Source organism: Hibiscus syriacus, unplaced genomic scaffold (genome assembly GCF_006381635.1).
Source record: "Hibiscus syriacus cultivar Baekdansim isolate YM2019G1 unplaced genomic scaffold, ASM638163v2 tig00000453_pilon, whole genome shotgun sequence".
Taxonomy (NCBI): Eukaryota; Viridiplantae; Streptophyta; class Magnoliopsida; order Malvales; family Malvaceae; genus Hibiscus; species Hibiscus syriacus.
The window spans coordinates 542,900-558,233 of record NW_024061788.1 but is presented as its reverse complement, the minus strand read 5'-3'; the positions used below and the strand labels follow the sequence as shown (position 1 = coordinate 558,233).

The 15,334-nt window shown below is 33.3% G+C and overlaps 1 pseudogene; it reads left to right on the top strand.

Moving 5' to 3' along the window:
• Window positions 1–12,274: 12,274 nt before the first annotated feature.
• Window positions 12,275–13,235, top strand: LOC120205886 (annotated as a pseudogene).
• The last annotated feature ends 2,099 nt before the right edge of the window (window positions 13,236–15,334 follow it).

The window sequence follows — 15,334 nt, the reverse complement described above, 5'->3', positions numbered from 1 at the left end:
AATTACCCTAATGTAGTCGCTAGTGCTCGAACATGTGATCTCTAAGAACAACAATGATTTTTTTAACCACTAAGGTAAGTTGGTCTATATAAAATTAATTAAATTACTATTCTTTGATTTTTATCCATATAGATTATTTTTGAATAATTATTATCTATATAGAATTAAGAGCTAAAGAGTACTTTTTTATCTTTTTTTTTACATTTACGTTTTTCTCATATAATACCTAATTTTTAAGTGAATTTCAATAAATTCGATTTAATAATAAAGTATAAGTATTTTTTTTATTAAGCTAAGTGATTACAAAGTAGTATTTGTTCTAAATAATCTCAACCATTTGACAATAAAATATAAGTAAATTTACCATGATATATTCTAAATAAAAAATAGAGATTATATGAAAAAAAAAATGAGGAAATACTCTTTAACTCTTAAATATCACGTTGACAAGAAATAAAACTTAACACTCTAGTTATGTTTTATATAAACTAAAATTAATAATTTTTCCAATTCATGGAATCAAATTACATTTTTGGTCCTTACAATTATAGTTTTAAATTTTAATTTTTAGGCGTGTTTTATTAAAAGATAAAGCACACAAATGATCCAACTATAGAGTGTTGTTTTATTGAGTTCCTCGACTATTAAAAGTTACAAAATGGTCCTTCGACTATAGGTCATTGTTAGAAATCGAGGCAAGGAAAATACAACAAAAATTTAAATAACCTTGACTAACCCTAAGATCTCATGCATACCATACTAACTACGATAAAATAAAGTTTTGAGATTACCTTAATCTTTGTGTAACATCCTCAATACCGGGTTAGTGACTAAATTGTTAAACTATAGAAATTGGTGACTAAAGTAGAATAATTGAATAATTCAAGGGCTTATATTATAAATTTGTTATAGGATTGAATTGCAAGGAAGATGAAATTGAAGGACAAAATGGTCATTTTCAAGTAAATAATTAAATTTGGTTATGTATATATTAAGCCACGTGGATTGAGGGGGGAAGAAAACAAAAGGTTCTAGAGTTCTCTTCTCCTCTTCCTTCTTAATACGTGAAGGCTTGAATCAAAGGTGAGTTTTCTTGTTAGTTAATTTCTTGTTAAATTTAAGGTTGGCTTATGATCATTAGATGATAATTAAGGTTATGGAAAACTTAATTTGTCTTAAAACAACAACATGAAAGGTATATGAAGGATTAAAGAAAGGAAGTGAATAAGAGAAATCTTGGTAGAAGGATAGTAATTAGATTTCCAGACAAAATTTAACTTGTCATCAACCTAATTAAGGAGTATGAAGTGTTAGAATTGGATTTAGAACATGTTGAAATTTGAGTATGATTCTTGAATGCTATGCGGAGGATTGGATTTTGAAGTTAAAGAGGTATTAATGAGTTTTAAGCAGGTGTATGTAAGTTAAGGATATGAAAGGGGATGATATATGAAGCAATTAAGTTGAAATGAAGTAATTTTCGAATTGAAAATGTGATTTCTGGGCAATGGGTATCGGTACCCATTCAACAGGTACCGATACCTCAAGAGTAAAATTCAGGAAGATATTTAAAGGGTACCGATACCTTAAGGATGGTATAGATACCCCCTTGAAACGAAAAATTATCGAATGTAATTTGGGTATCGATACCTAGGCGGTGTACCGATACATCAGTTAAGGAATGTACCGATACCCTATAGAGGGTATCGATACCTACTTTAATCAAGATATGAAATTAGCCTTTCCTTTAGTTTAAGAAATGAAAGATTAGAGTAAGTCATGTGGAATACTAATATGTAGCAATGTATGATTATGTAGATAGTGAACGTAACTCTGTTTTGAAACAATCGAGGAATTAGAAACAATCGAAAAAAAGATAAGTTCTAGAATTGATTCAAATCAAGCAAGGCTAAGGTGAGTGCATATCCTAGATATAGTTGGAGATAAGACTTGCAATAATTCTATCTCTTATAGATAAATTCATGATTTCATATTCATGTACATGCATACATACATACATGTATATATATATTGGTTATAGTGATTACATGAATAATTCATCCATGTTATAATATGACATTATGTATGATGAATGATATCATCAAAGGATAATCCTAAGTTATGTAGGAAAAGATAATGAATCATATATGTGCATGTGATGTGTTTATATGAGAAAGATAGAAGTGATTTGAAATGTAACAGATACTTATAATTAAGCCCATGTTATATGATATGAGAGTTGTAGGTATAATTGGCATGCCAAGAGTTGATGGATTATTAGTGGTCCTTCGGGACATAGTGGTCCTTCGGGACATAATCGTCATTCGGACAAATATTCAGTTCCCTTAGTGGGAATTTATTCGAGCTGTGGTGACAGCATTCATGCACAAGCTCAATGTACTCACGTACCTCCCTGTTCTCAATAATGTACATAGGCATCCAAAGATAAATTGAATGAAAAATCTTAAGTGAAGTTAAATTTCATATGCACATATCATAATCATATATGTCATAACTTAGTGGATATATGTAAATTGCCATGTCATGATAGATTAATAATATTGCATGTTCGTGAATTTATTTTTATATATTCATTTTATGCCTCACTAAGTTTGTGACTTAGCATGTAAGTGATTTACACTTAGGTACCAAGAAGCAAGAAGACCAGAATTAGGAGTTGCACGGACAACATACCCTATTAAAAGATCAGATCAGAAGCAATTGACAAAGTATGTATTTTGTTGTATATAATGTGTTGGCATGTAACAAGTTGTGAATGACACATGCTCTGATCGATTTTGTATTATTTGGTCTAATTTATGTAAATTAACGTATTTTATTTTAATGAAAGTTTAAAATTTCCAAGATTTTCTTTAAGAGTCAAAGTTTAAAAAGTCAATGTGACACCTCGGACTCGTATCCGGATCGGGTACGGGTTGGTGGTGTTATATTTAATGGTATCAGAGCTATGGTTTAGTCGATTCTCTACGTAAACCAGAGTCTAGAGTGTCTTCTAATGTATACATGCCAACAAAAATAGTGAAAACTTCTGATATGATAGAATATTGAGTATGTTGTTTTGCTAATAGAACTATATGGTTGTATCTTATTAGATATCCAGACATGATAGTTCTAGAAGTAAAGCGGGAGATGATAGGCCCTCTGAAAGAAGTAATTCACCTTTCCTAGCCAGGCAGAGTGAAGAAGAGGCACCATTTGGAGTGTCTGCAAGTGACCAGGATGTGTTCTTTACGACGTTGGAAGTTATATTGGCGTACTTCCAACCTCCTGCTACTTCAACTCTAAGAATAAATATTGCGAAAGAGTTGAAGGGTTTAGGAGCTCTAGAATTTAGAGGTGAAGCCGAAGAAGGTCCTGTTGCTGCGGACCTTTGGCTCAATGATGTGAAAGGTATGCTTGAGGGACTTCATTGTTCCAATGCTGAGAAGCTAGATAGAGTAGTCTTTTTGCTCCGAGGGCAAGTGAGAATTTGGTGGATTAATGTTACATTGAGGATGTCTGGTGATCAAGTAACTTGGTCCTTGTTTTTGGAAGATTTCAGCATAAGTACATAAGAGATTAGTTCATCCTACAGATGAAACAAGAGTTCATGAATTTGAAGCAATGGAATCACACCGTGTATGAATACGAGTGTGAATTCAACAAGTTGAGCCGCTTCGCTGTCGAGCTTATTCCTACAGATAAGGATTCTTGTGATTAGTTCGTAGAGGGATTGCATCCTTGGTTGAAAGAGATGTTAATTGTGTTGAACCTATCTTCATTTCAAGAAGTAGTCAACCGTGCCAAAGCTCTAGAAATAGCCCAGAATGAGAGATTTGGAGATTTAAAAGCTCAGACATCGAAAAGAATGGGTTCATCATCGAGTTCTTAACCATCAAAAAGTGGCAGAGATGCTGGTTCTCGACCTCAAGCTAGATCAGAGTCAGTGGCATCCTCTACTAGAGGATCGAATCCGATGAGAGGCAGACAAACCCAGTCAGTGAGATTTGGAGCTGAGACATCCAACCAAGGCCAAGTCAGACAATGTTTACATTGTGGAAGGAATCACTCGGGGATATGTAAAATGATTTCTGGAGCATGCTTTAAATGTGGAGACACCGAGAATTTTGTTCGAGATTGTCCCATGATAGCCAGTGAGTCTACGCAACCAGAGAGGTCTTCTTCTACAACTAAGAGGAGAAGAGGTAGAGGAAGAAGTCAGCCCGAGTCCTCTACTCAACAGGATATACACTCTACTGCTCAAGTGTACAACCTCAAGACCAATGAGGATCGAGATGACCCGGAGATAATAGCAGATATCTTTCAGTTGTATAACAAGAATGTTTTGGTACTGATTGATTCGGGTTCTACCTATTCTTACATTAGTAGTAAGCTAGTGAGGGAATTGAATATTCAATTAGAAGTTACTAGCAATAATGTGATAGTGATGAATCCGTTAGGGCACAGTGCTCGGGAAAATATGGTGTGTCGAGGGTGTCCCATACAGGTTCAAGGAATTAAATTTCTTCCCAATCTGATGGAATTACCCTTTGACGAATTCGAAGTGATACTAGGAATGAATTGGTTATATCGTTACCACGTAAATGTTGATTGTAGACTGAAAAGAGTAACGTTGAGAAGTCTAGAAGGTGTATAAGTCATTGTATTTAGTGAAGGATAGAATCCATTGGCAAATGTAATCTCAGTGATATCGGCAAAGAAGTTACTACTACAGGGATGTCAAGGGTTCATTGCTAATGTGCTGGATATTAGAAACAAGGGGAAGGGAATTGAAGAAAAACCTATAGTCGGAGAGTTTCCCGATGTATTTCCTACAGAGTTACCGGGCTTACCTCCAGACAGAGAGGTAGAATTTCTAATTGAAATAATGCTGGGAACAACGCCTATTGCAATGGCACCATACCGAATGGCTCCAAAAGAGTTGCAAGAATTAATTACTAGATAAAGGGTTTATTAGACCAAGTGTATCGCCTTGGGGGAATCCAGTTCTGTTTGTTAAGAAAAAAGATGGTTTAATGCGTCTCTGCATTGATTATAGGCAGTTCAACAAGGTGACCATTAAGAACAAGTATCCCCTTCCCCTAATCGACGATTTATTTGATTAGTTAAAGGGAGCTTCAGTGTTCTTGAAGATTGATTTACGTTATGGTTACCAGTAATTGAAGATTTAAGATAAAAATATTCTGAATACAGTTTTTTGAACGAGATATGGTCATTATGAATTCATCGTGATGCCATTTGGAGTAACCAATACACCAGCTGCTTTCATGGATCTCATGAACAGAATATTCCAACCCTATTTGGATCAGTTCGTAGTGGTGTTCATTGATGATATTTTGGTGTATTTGAAGTCTGAAGAATATCATAGTTTGCACCTGAAGATAGTTTTACAGGTTTTGCAAGATAAGAAGCTATATGCTAAACTATCTAAATGTGAATTCTTGTTGAATGAAGTGACATTCCTTGGACATGTAATTTCTGCAGAAGGAATTCGAGTGGATCCCCAAAATATTAAAGCTATTCTGGAGTGGGAAGTTCCAAAGTATATATCGAAAGTTAGAAGTTTTCTGGGGTTAGCCGGTTATTATCGAAGGTTCGTTAAAAACATTTCGATGATAGCTTTACCATTAACCAGATTGATGAGGAAAAATGAAAAATTTGTTTTGTGTGGACTCCGGAATGCCAAGAGAGTTTTGAGATGTTAAAGAAGATTTTGATAGAAGCTCCAGTATTACTTCAACCCGAGTCTGGTAAGAACTTCGTAGTTTATAGTGATGCATCCCATAATGGCTTGGGATGTGTGTTAATGTAAGAAGACAAGGTGGTGGCCTATGCTTCGAGACAATTAAAGCCTCATGAGAAGAATTATTCGACACACAATCTAGAAATGAATGCAGTAGTGTTTGCTCTTAAGATCTGGCATCACTACTTGTATACAGATCATAAGAGTTTGAAGTATTCAATGACTCAGAAGTAGTTTAATTTAAGACAGAAGAGATAGGTGGAATTTCTAAAAGATTACGATGTAGTGATTGATTTCCATCCAGGAAAAGCAAATGTGGTGGCGAATGCCTTAAGTCGAATGACGTTTGGAGCCTTGCAAGCTTTAGATGCCTGATTATTTCTAAGTGGAGATGGTGCAATCTGTGCGAAATTGACTTTCAAGCCATCATGGCAAGATTGAATTAAGGAATTGCAAAGTAAAGATGAAACGTGTTTGAAGAAATTGCAATAATTAGAGAATGAAGAGTTAAAAGATTATGAGATCAAGTCTGATGAGAACTTGTATTATCGAGGGAGATTGGTAATTCCGAATGATGATGAATTAAAGAAGGAATTGTTATCAGAAGCTCATTCTAGTCCATTGAATATGCATCCAGGAGGAAACAAAATGTATATGGACCTCAAGAGTCGATATTGGTGGCCTGGAATGAAAAGTTACGGAATTTGTATCTAAGTGTTTGACTTTTCAGCAAGTCAAAGCTGAGCATCAGGTTCCGTCAGGACTGTTGCAACCAATGTCGATTCCTCAGTGGAAATGAGAGAATGTAACAATGGATTTTGTGACAGGGTTGCCTTTAACTCCAAATAAAATAGATTTCATTTGGGTGATTGTAGATAGATTGACCAAGTCAGCCTATTTTATTCCGGTACGAGCTGATTTCTCCATGGATAAATATGCCGAGTTATATATCAGGTAGATTATACGATTATATGATGTACCTGTTTTTATAGTTTCTGATCGAGACCCTCGATTTACTTCAAGATTCTAGAAGACCTTGCATGGAGCATTAGACACTCGACTGAACTTTCGCATAACATTCCATCCTTAGACAGGTGGACAGTCTGAGCGAACTATCCAAATCTTGGAGGATATGTTAAGAGCTTGTGTTATCGAATTCAAGGGATCGTAGGAAAAGTACTTGCCACTTGCTGAATTTGCATACAATAATAGTTATCAGTCAAGTATCAAAATGACTCCATATGAAGCTCTTTATGGAAGAAGATATCGTACGCTCTTGAATTGGTTCGAGCTTAAAGATAAAGAAGTCCTTGGTCTTGAGTTAATTCAAGAAGTGGAAGAAAATGTGCAAGTAATTCAGAATAATCTCAAAGCAACAGCTGATAGACAGAAATCGTACGCGGATTTAAAGAGGAATGAGATAGAATATCAAGTTGGAGATAAAGTGTTTTTAAAAGTATCTCATTGGAAGAAGGTTTTGAGGTTTGGACGTAAGGGAAAACTTAGTCCCATATTTGTTGGACCCTATGAGATTGTTAAGAGAGTGGGACCAGTAGCATATCAGCTAGCTTTTCCACCTGAAATGGAGAAGATCCATGATGTCTTTCATGTCTCAATGCTTTGAAAGTATAGATCTGATCCCTCCCATATCATGACGCCAGAAGAGATAGAGGTTCAACTGGATTTGACTTATGAGAAAGAATCGGTCCAAATCTTATCTCACGAGGTTAAGCAACTAAGAAACAAGACTATTCCATTGGTCAAAGTCTTATGGAGGTATTACAAGATAGAGGAAGCAACGTGGTAGTGTGAAGAAGACATGAAGAATCAATACCCCCATCTATTTGGCCATTGAAAATTCGAGGATGAATTTTCTTAAGAGCGAGATTTGTAGCATCCTTAATACCGGGTTAGTGACTAAATTATTAAACTATAGAAATTGTTGACTAAAGTAGAATAATTGAATAATTTAGGGGCTTTTATTATAAATTTATTTTAGGATTGAATTGCAAGGAATATGAAATTGAAGGACAAAATGGTTATTGGCAAGTAAATAATTAAATTTGTTTATGTATATATTAAGACACGTGGATTGAGGGGGGAAGTAAACAAAAGGTTCCAAAGTTCTCTTCTCCTCTTCCTTCTTCCTTCTTCCTTCTTCATACATGAAGGCTTGAATCAAAGGTGAGTTTTCTTGTTAGTTAATTTCTTGTTAAATTTAAGGTTGGCTTATGATCATTAGATGATAATTAAGTTTAAGGAAAGCTTAATTTGTCTTAAAACAACAATATGAAAGGTATAGAAAGGATTAAATAAAGGAAGTGAATAAGTGAAATCTTGGTAGAAGGATAGTAATAAGATTTCCAGACCAAATTTGACTTGTCATCAACCTAATTAAGGAGTATGAAGTGTTAGAATTGGATTTAGAAAATGTTGAAATTTGAGTATGATTCTTGAATGCTATGTGGAGGATTGGATTTTGAAGTTAAAGATGTATTGAATGAGTATTAATGAGTTTAAGTAGGTGTGTGTAAGTTAAGGATATGAAAGAGGATGATATATGAAGTAACTGAGCTGAAATGAAGTAATTTTCAAATTGAAAATGTGATTTCTAGGCAATGGGTATCGGTACCCATTCAACAGGTACCAATACCTCAAGAGTATCGATGCCCCCTTGAAATGAAAAATTATCGAATCTAATTTGGGTATCGATACCTAGGCGGTGTACTGATACATCAGTTAAGGGATGTACCGATACCCTATAGAGGGTACCGATACCTACTTTAATGAGGAAATGATATTAGCCTTTCCTTTAGCTTAAGAAATGAAAGATTAGAGTATGTAATGTGGAATAATGATATGTAGTAATGTATGATTATGTATATATTGAACGTAATTCTGTTCCGGAACAATCGAGGAATTAGAAACGATCCTGAAAGAGATAAGTTCTAGAATCAATTCAAATCAAGCAAGGCTAAGGTGAGTGCATATCCTAGATAGAGTTGTATGGAGATAAAACTTGCAATAAGTCTATCCCTTATAGTTGAATTCATGATTTCATATACATGTACATGCATACATATATATATATATATATATTGGTTATAGTGATTACATACATAATTCATCCATGTTATAATATGACACTATGTTTGATGAATGATATCATCAAAGGATAATCCTAAGTTATGTTGGAAAAGATAAAGGATCATGTATGTGCATGTGATGTGTTTATATAAGAAAGATAGAAGTGATTTGAAATGTGACAGATACTTATAATTAAGCACATGTTATATGATTTGAGAGCTGTAGGTATAATTGGCATGCCAAGAGTCGAGGGATTATTAGTGGTCCTTCTGGACATAGTGGTCCTTCAGGACATAGTGGTCCTTCAGGACATAGTGGTCCTTCAGGACAAATATTCAGTTCCCCTAGTGGGAATTTATTCGAGATGTGGTGACAACATTTATGCACAACCTCAATATACTCACGTACCTCCTGTTCTCAATAATGTACATGGGCATCCAAAGATAAATTGAATGAAAAATCTTATGTGAAGTTAAAGTTCATATGCGCATATCATAATCATATATGTCATAACTTAGTGGATACATGTAAATTGTCATATCATGATAGATTGATAGTATTGCATGTTCGTGAATTTATTGTTATATATTCATTTTAAGCCTCACTAAGTCTGTGACTTACCGTGTAAGTGATTTACACGTAGGTACCAAGAAGCAAGAAGACCAGAATTAGGAGTTGCACGGACAACATACCCTACTAAAAGATCAAATCAGAAGTAATTGACAAAGTATGTATTTTGTTGTATATAGTGTGTTGGCATGTAACAAGTTGTGAATTACACATGCTCTGATCGATTTTGTATTATTTGGTCTAATTTATGTAAATTAACGTATTTTATTTTAATGAAAGTTTAAAATTTCCATGATTTTCTTTAAGAGTCAAAGTTTAAAAAGTCAATGTGACACCTCGGACTCGTATCTGGGTCGGGTACGGGTTGGGGGTGTTACACTTTGATTCTAAAATTCTTCTATGTTGTCTGTGACTTTTTTTCGATCTTTAAGGATGCTGCCTTTTTGAAAGATGACCGTCCTCTACATATATCCACACACAAACAAACGATGAATGATTATAGAATGTTATTTCTAATATGTTTTTCTTAAAAACTGTTTTGTGGTTTTTGGTTTTAGACGACTGTAAAAAGTGATTAACCATACCCTCATGCTAATTCTATATGACTTGATTAGGGTTAAGCTAAATCTTCAGTTTTTAATTAATTAATTTAATTATTATTAATTTAAAACTCGTTTTAAATTAAATAATAACTTAAATCATATCCCTTATTTGATAAGAATTTAATTTCAACGAAAATTTAATAAACATGTTATTTAATATTATTTCCGAATCAAATAAAGAAATACTAATAAATAAACTATTATGTCAAAAGAATACGAATATAATTTCTTAAATTCAAATAATAAATAACTCTTTTAAAATATAATTTAAATAATCTCATTATCTTAAATTATTATTAAGAGTAATAACCACAATCTTTCTTACATTCTTAATGTGTGACCCTATAGGTTCAATTAGCGTTGACAGTAGTAAAATCACATTTGATCCTACATGTCATAAGCGGTCTCTAGCAACACCTTATGACTACCAAGTTAAATGAAAAGCTCGTGATTTGAGAAAACCTTAACACGACTCATGTCATAATCCTTTTATCTCACAATATCTTGATAGAATATAAAACATGAAAAATGTCAACCTTATATCACTCTATCTTCACTTTCTTGATATTTAATTAAATTGACTAAACACATTAATGACACTGATCTCTGTTAACTTATTTGAGTATGGCCATGCCTTTCTCAATCTCAATCATTGAAGGGCCTTAAGATATCTCTCTTATTATAAGAGGGATAATTCTATCTTAATCGCTCACATCTCACTACATGATTCACGTCATGTTCAAACATAATCTTTATAATTGTCCGATTAAAGGCAACGTTTGATTATGTCAAAACACAATAATCAACATGTTGAGAATTATCCGATAAACACATATTTATCTCATGAATATCTATCAAATTTCATATCAATCTTATTTTATTATTGTTTTCATAATAATAACTTATTATGGATATTTAAAATAATTAACAATATTATTCAATGATATTAATAATAAAATTACACGCAAATGACAATAATAAAAATCAATAATCAAAATATCATGTCCATACAACATGTTGAATGAAATTGATAAAATTTTATCCAAAATCACTTGATTTTATTTTGTAGATCGTCTCTGTTTACATTATATCATGGAGCAAGTATTTGAAACATTATGCCGTCAAACTAATGCTTGAAAACAATAGTGGTGCCATTAGACATGATTAAAACATGATTTTATCATATCTAGTCAACATGTTAACATTCAACTCAAACGTCAGCCAAATTTTAATAGAAAAAGGACTAACTTGGAACATAGAATAGTCGAGTAACCATTTTTTTAACTTTTAATATTTGAGAGACTCAATAAAACAATATCATATAGTCGAAAGATCATTTTATAACTTTTAATAATCGAAAAACTCAATAAAGTAATACGTTATAGTCTAGAACTATTTGTGTACTCAATACTTTGTTAAATACACTTTTCATTGTCTACCATGTGGGCAGAAAACACCTTTTTAGTGAAATCACTTTTCAAAAAATTTTCTTATAGGAAACATTTTTACGGTGAATGGTAAAAAAGAATATTAATTTAAAAAATAATTAACTATAGATGTTAGAGTATTTAAATTAATCCATAATCATTAATTGTAACCGTTAATCAGTATGACTGTTAGATTTTACATGTTAATTAATTGAACCGTTATAGTTAAACAGTTTCGATTAACTAAACCACTAGAAGTGTCATTAACTATTACAATTACAAATATTGATAAATTATTAACCACCAACTAACCATTAGTAAATTATAATTAATTAATTATATTTTTAGAGAGAATAAAATTAAAAATAAAATCAAAATGGTTATTCTTTAATTTTCTTGTTATCATGTTTATATTATATTGGAACATATTAAATCAAATATAAATAGAAAAATATCTTATTTAAAATTTTTAAATGTAAATATGCATGTACGGTTTTAAAATGAAAAAATAAAAAATGAATATGCCTCCTAATATATATTTCTATAAAAATAAAATGTATCTATAAATTAATAAGATTTCTATAAATATAAATATGTTTCTATCATGGTTAATTTTATAAAACTTAGAAACTTTCCTATTGTGTTGTGTTTGAAAAGAATTATAATATGTTAACTTTATATGTTAATTTGTAATTAAACAATTAATGACGGTTAATCCTTAACAATTAAATATTTTTAATGTTTAAGTATGATTAGTAAAATTTAATAACCGCTATAATAATTAATGAATTGTTTGGCAGAAATAGTGAAATCCATCTTCTCATCTTATGGTTTGACAGCCAACCAGAATGAGCTTTACCTTATCCAAAATCAGGCTCCCGTACGGTGCCTTTTTCTTTCCTCTCCTCTTATCTGCAACATCCTGCACGATCCAGCTCACAGATTAACCCAAATCCCTTCATTTCATTACATTTCATTTTGTATCTCCAAAGTACAGGCGAATTCCTTGTGCGTGCCAAAGTGCTACAGCTTCGTGAACATGGCGACAAGTACTTCAGCCGTCGTGGGCCCAGCTACTGTCACTGGCTTAGTGGCGAATTATGGCAGCATATGCCGACGGAGGACACCAAAAGTGGTTTACATTGGAGGGATGAGTTCCTATGACGGTCTGAAAGCACACAACAACGTGGTTTCCCCTCGGCTGCCGGTGAGTACCGAGAAGTGCTTTGCTAATGTTGTCAACTCCTTGAAGGCGAGTGGCAAAGGAAGAAGGGGCAGCGGTGGGCCTTGTCATCAACATGCAACGAAGCAGCTGAGATTTTCAAGATTGCAGCCATCGTGAATGGTCTTGTGCTGGTTGGGGTCGCAGTTGGGTTCGTTCTTTTGCGAATCGAAGCAGCTCTAGAGGAATCCGAGGAGTAAGGACATTCACTTTGATGTAATGTTGATGTGACCTTTTGCTGGTTCTGTATGATTGAAATAATTGCCAACGCTATAATTTAGTAGAAAATAATAAATTTCTTCATCATATTACAATTTGTATTTCGAAATTATATTGTATCTTTACCCGGTTGTGTATTCTTCGATGGTAATGGAGGAACAGAAACAGTGCTAATGACTATAGGCAAACATAAATGAAAACGTCATCCTCTGTTCTCATTTTAGCATTGTTACAATTGCAGTATGACCTTGAACCCTTGGATTGTCATGACGATGAGTTCATTGACGCAACATCAACCTAAAATGGGGGAAGAAGGTTAACGAAATAAGGATAAAGAGGTATTTTGTTTCTCTGGATTTATATCAAATAATAAATTTATTTATTTTAACAAAAAAATATTAATTTAATTATTGGATTTGTAAATTATATTAATTTAATCATTTGACTAATGTTGATCATTACTATATGGATGTATTATTTTGCAAATCGTCAACGCTTGTAACAAGTTTGCTTTATGGATGTGTTTCATTTTAATCTGCTTGTTAATTTTGCTTGTGTTGTTTTGGGTTGATGCTTGAGAGATATTCACTGATCTCACAAGTGTTAATTGTGTTATGTCCCGAATTTTCGAGTCAACATAGGTGAATTGATCTGAGAGGTTTACAATTCGATGCGGGCTTTATCAAATGAATTTGAGTTTATTAAATAGCGGTAGAAAAGAAATTTTTGTATTGAGATCAAATGAGGAGAGACCATATGTGTAATTAGACCATTATAGAATAAAAAAGGAATAAAACCTTTTAGTTTTTCTAATGTCACTGGGCAAAGTATTAGGGGAAAAGCTTAACCCTCTTTCTTGTTCATCTTCCTAGTATTTTGCACCCACATTTCTTTCTTCTCTAACCCAAGTAGAAGCATCAAAGGAGACATCTTTCTTGAGCTAGTAATCCATCTAAATTTGATAAAGGTAAAGGTGTTAATCAGCGTCTTTTGAGCTTAAAGACAAGTCATCTTCCATGGAAGATAGAGATAGCAACTTGAGATTTTAGAGGGTGTTTGATTCCATCAGCGACCTCAAGCTGATTTAATCTCGTTTTTGCATCCTATGTTCATTTTCACGTTCCTTCTAAGCTCTAGTTCATGATGTTGTTTTTAGATTTGATTGGGTTTTAAGTAGGGGTTAATGGGATTATTCAATGAGTTAAATGTGTCATTCAACCAATAAATTAAAATTTATCCATCTGCTCGCCCAACTGAGAGACATGCATGGGAAAATTGACGTCAGCATAGGACATATTCCAAAATTGTCGACAACTAATGGTGACTTTCTCAAAAGGCTTAATTATAAAATAAGTGATTAAATATATCATTTTTTTAATTTTTTTAAATCATCTAGATGTATAACGTTATAAATGTTGCTATTTTAGATGTTCGGGTCATAACGTCCGTTAAATTCCACCATTAAATAACACGTGTCGTTTTGATAAATTTAAAAATTTTATTTAAATTAAAAAATAAAATTATATATTAAAAAACTCAAAAAATTTGAAAAAACTATAATAAAAACCTCAAAACTTTGATTTCAATCCCTAAACTCACACTTACTATCACTATTTGAGGTTGATCAGTCCTCCACTATAACCTCCACCCTACAACGAGCCAAACACAACCATAAACACCACGTCTTCGACGAAGGAAACAATAAAATTGTGACAAAAAACCATGGCAAATTCAAACCCCTAAATTCGTGACACCTAGACAATCCAACGACGCGCATGACGACAACTGACCAAGGAGATGGCAAGGGAGACGTCGATGACGGCGACTATGGTTGGCAAGGAAGGTTAGGATTAGATATTTGAAATTTTTAGTGATTTGGGGGTTTTATGCAAAAAGGTACTTGAGACTCTCGAACTTTAGAAGAAACCAATGTGGTCCTCAAATTATTTTTCACCCAATGTAACCCTCAAACTCAGAAAAAACTTAGCGTGGACTTTTGGCCGTGGAATGTTTTTTTGTTATTGACTAACTATTTCGTTATATTACGCTGATATGGCGCGTCACCAATCATGCTATGTCACTCCTTTTGATGTATAAGTCAACGCTTACATGATTGATTTACCGAGTTGGTTGATCTTATAATAATAGAGTAATGTAGTGATCTCAAACAAACTAACATTATTTCACGTTGAAGCTCATGACTTTGGATTTATTAATTATGGAGTGGTGAAGCTTACGACTTTATTAACCGTGGAATCATCCTCAGGGATATCGATCGCATCTTCTTTCTTATTATTCTTCGGCTTCGAAGGCGCCAGTATCGGAGCCAATGGCCAGAGATTAAATATTTATAGTGGCTGAAGAACCTTAGAATTTTAATTAACGACAAGCTGAACGTCGGTGAATACTGTGTCGAAAACACTGGTGTTGGTCACCCCAAGGT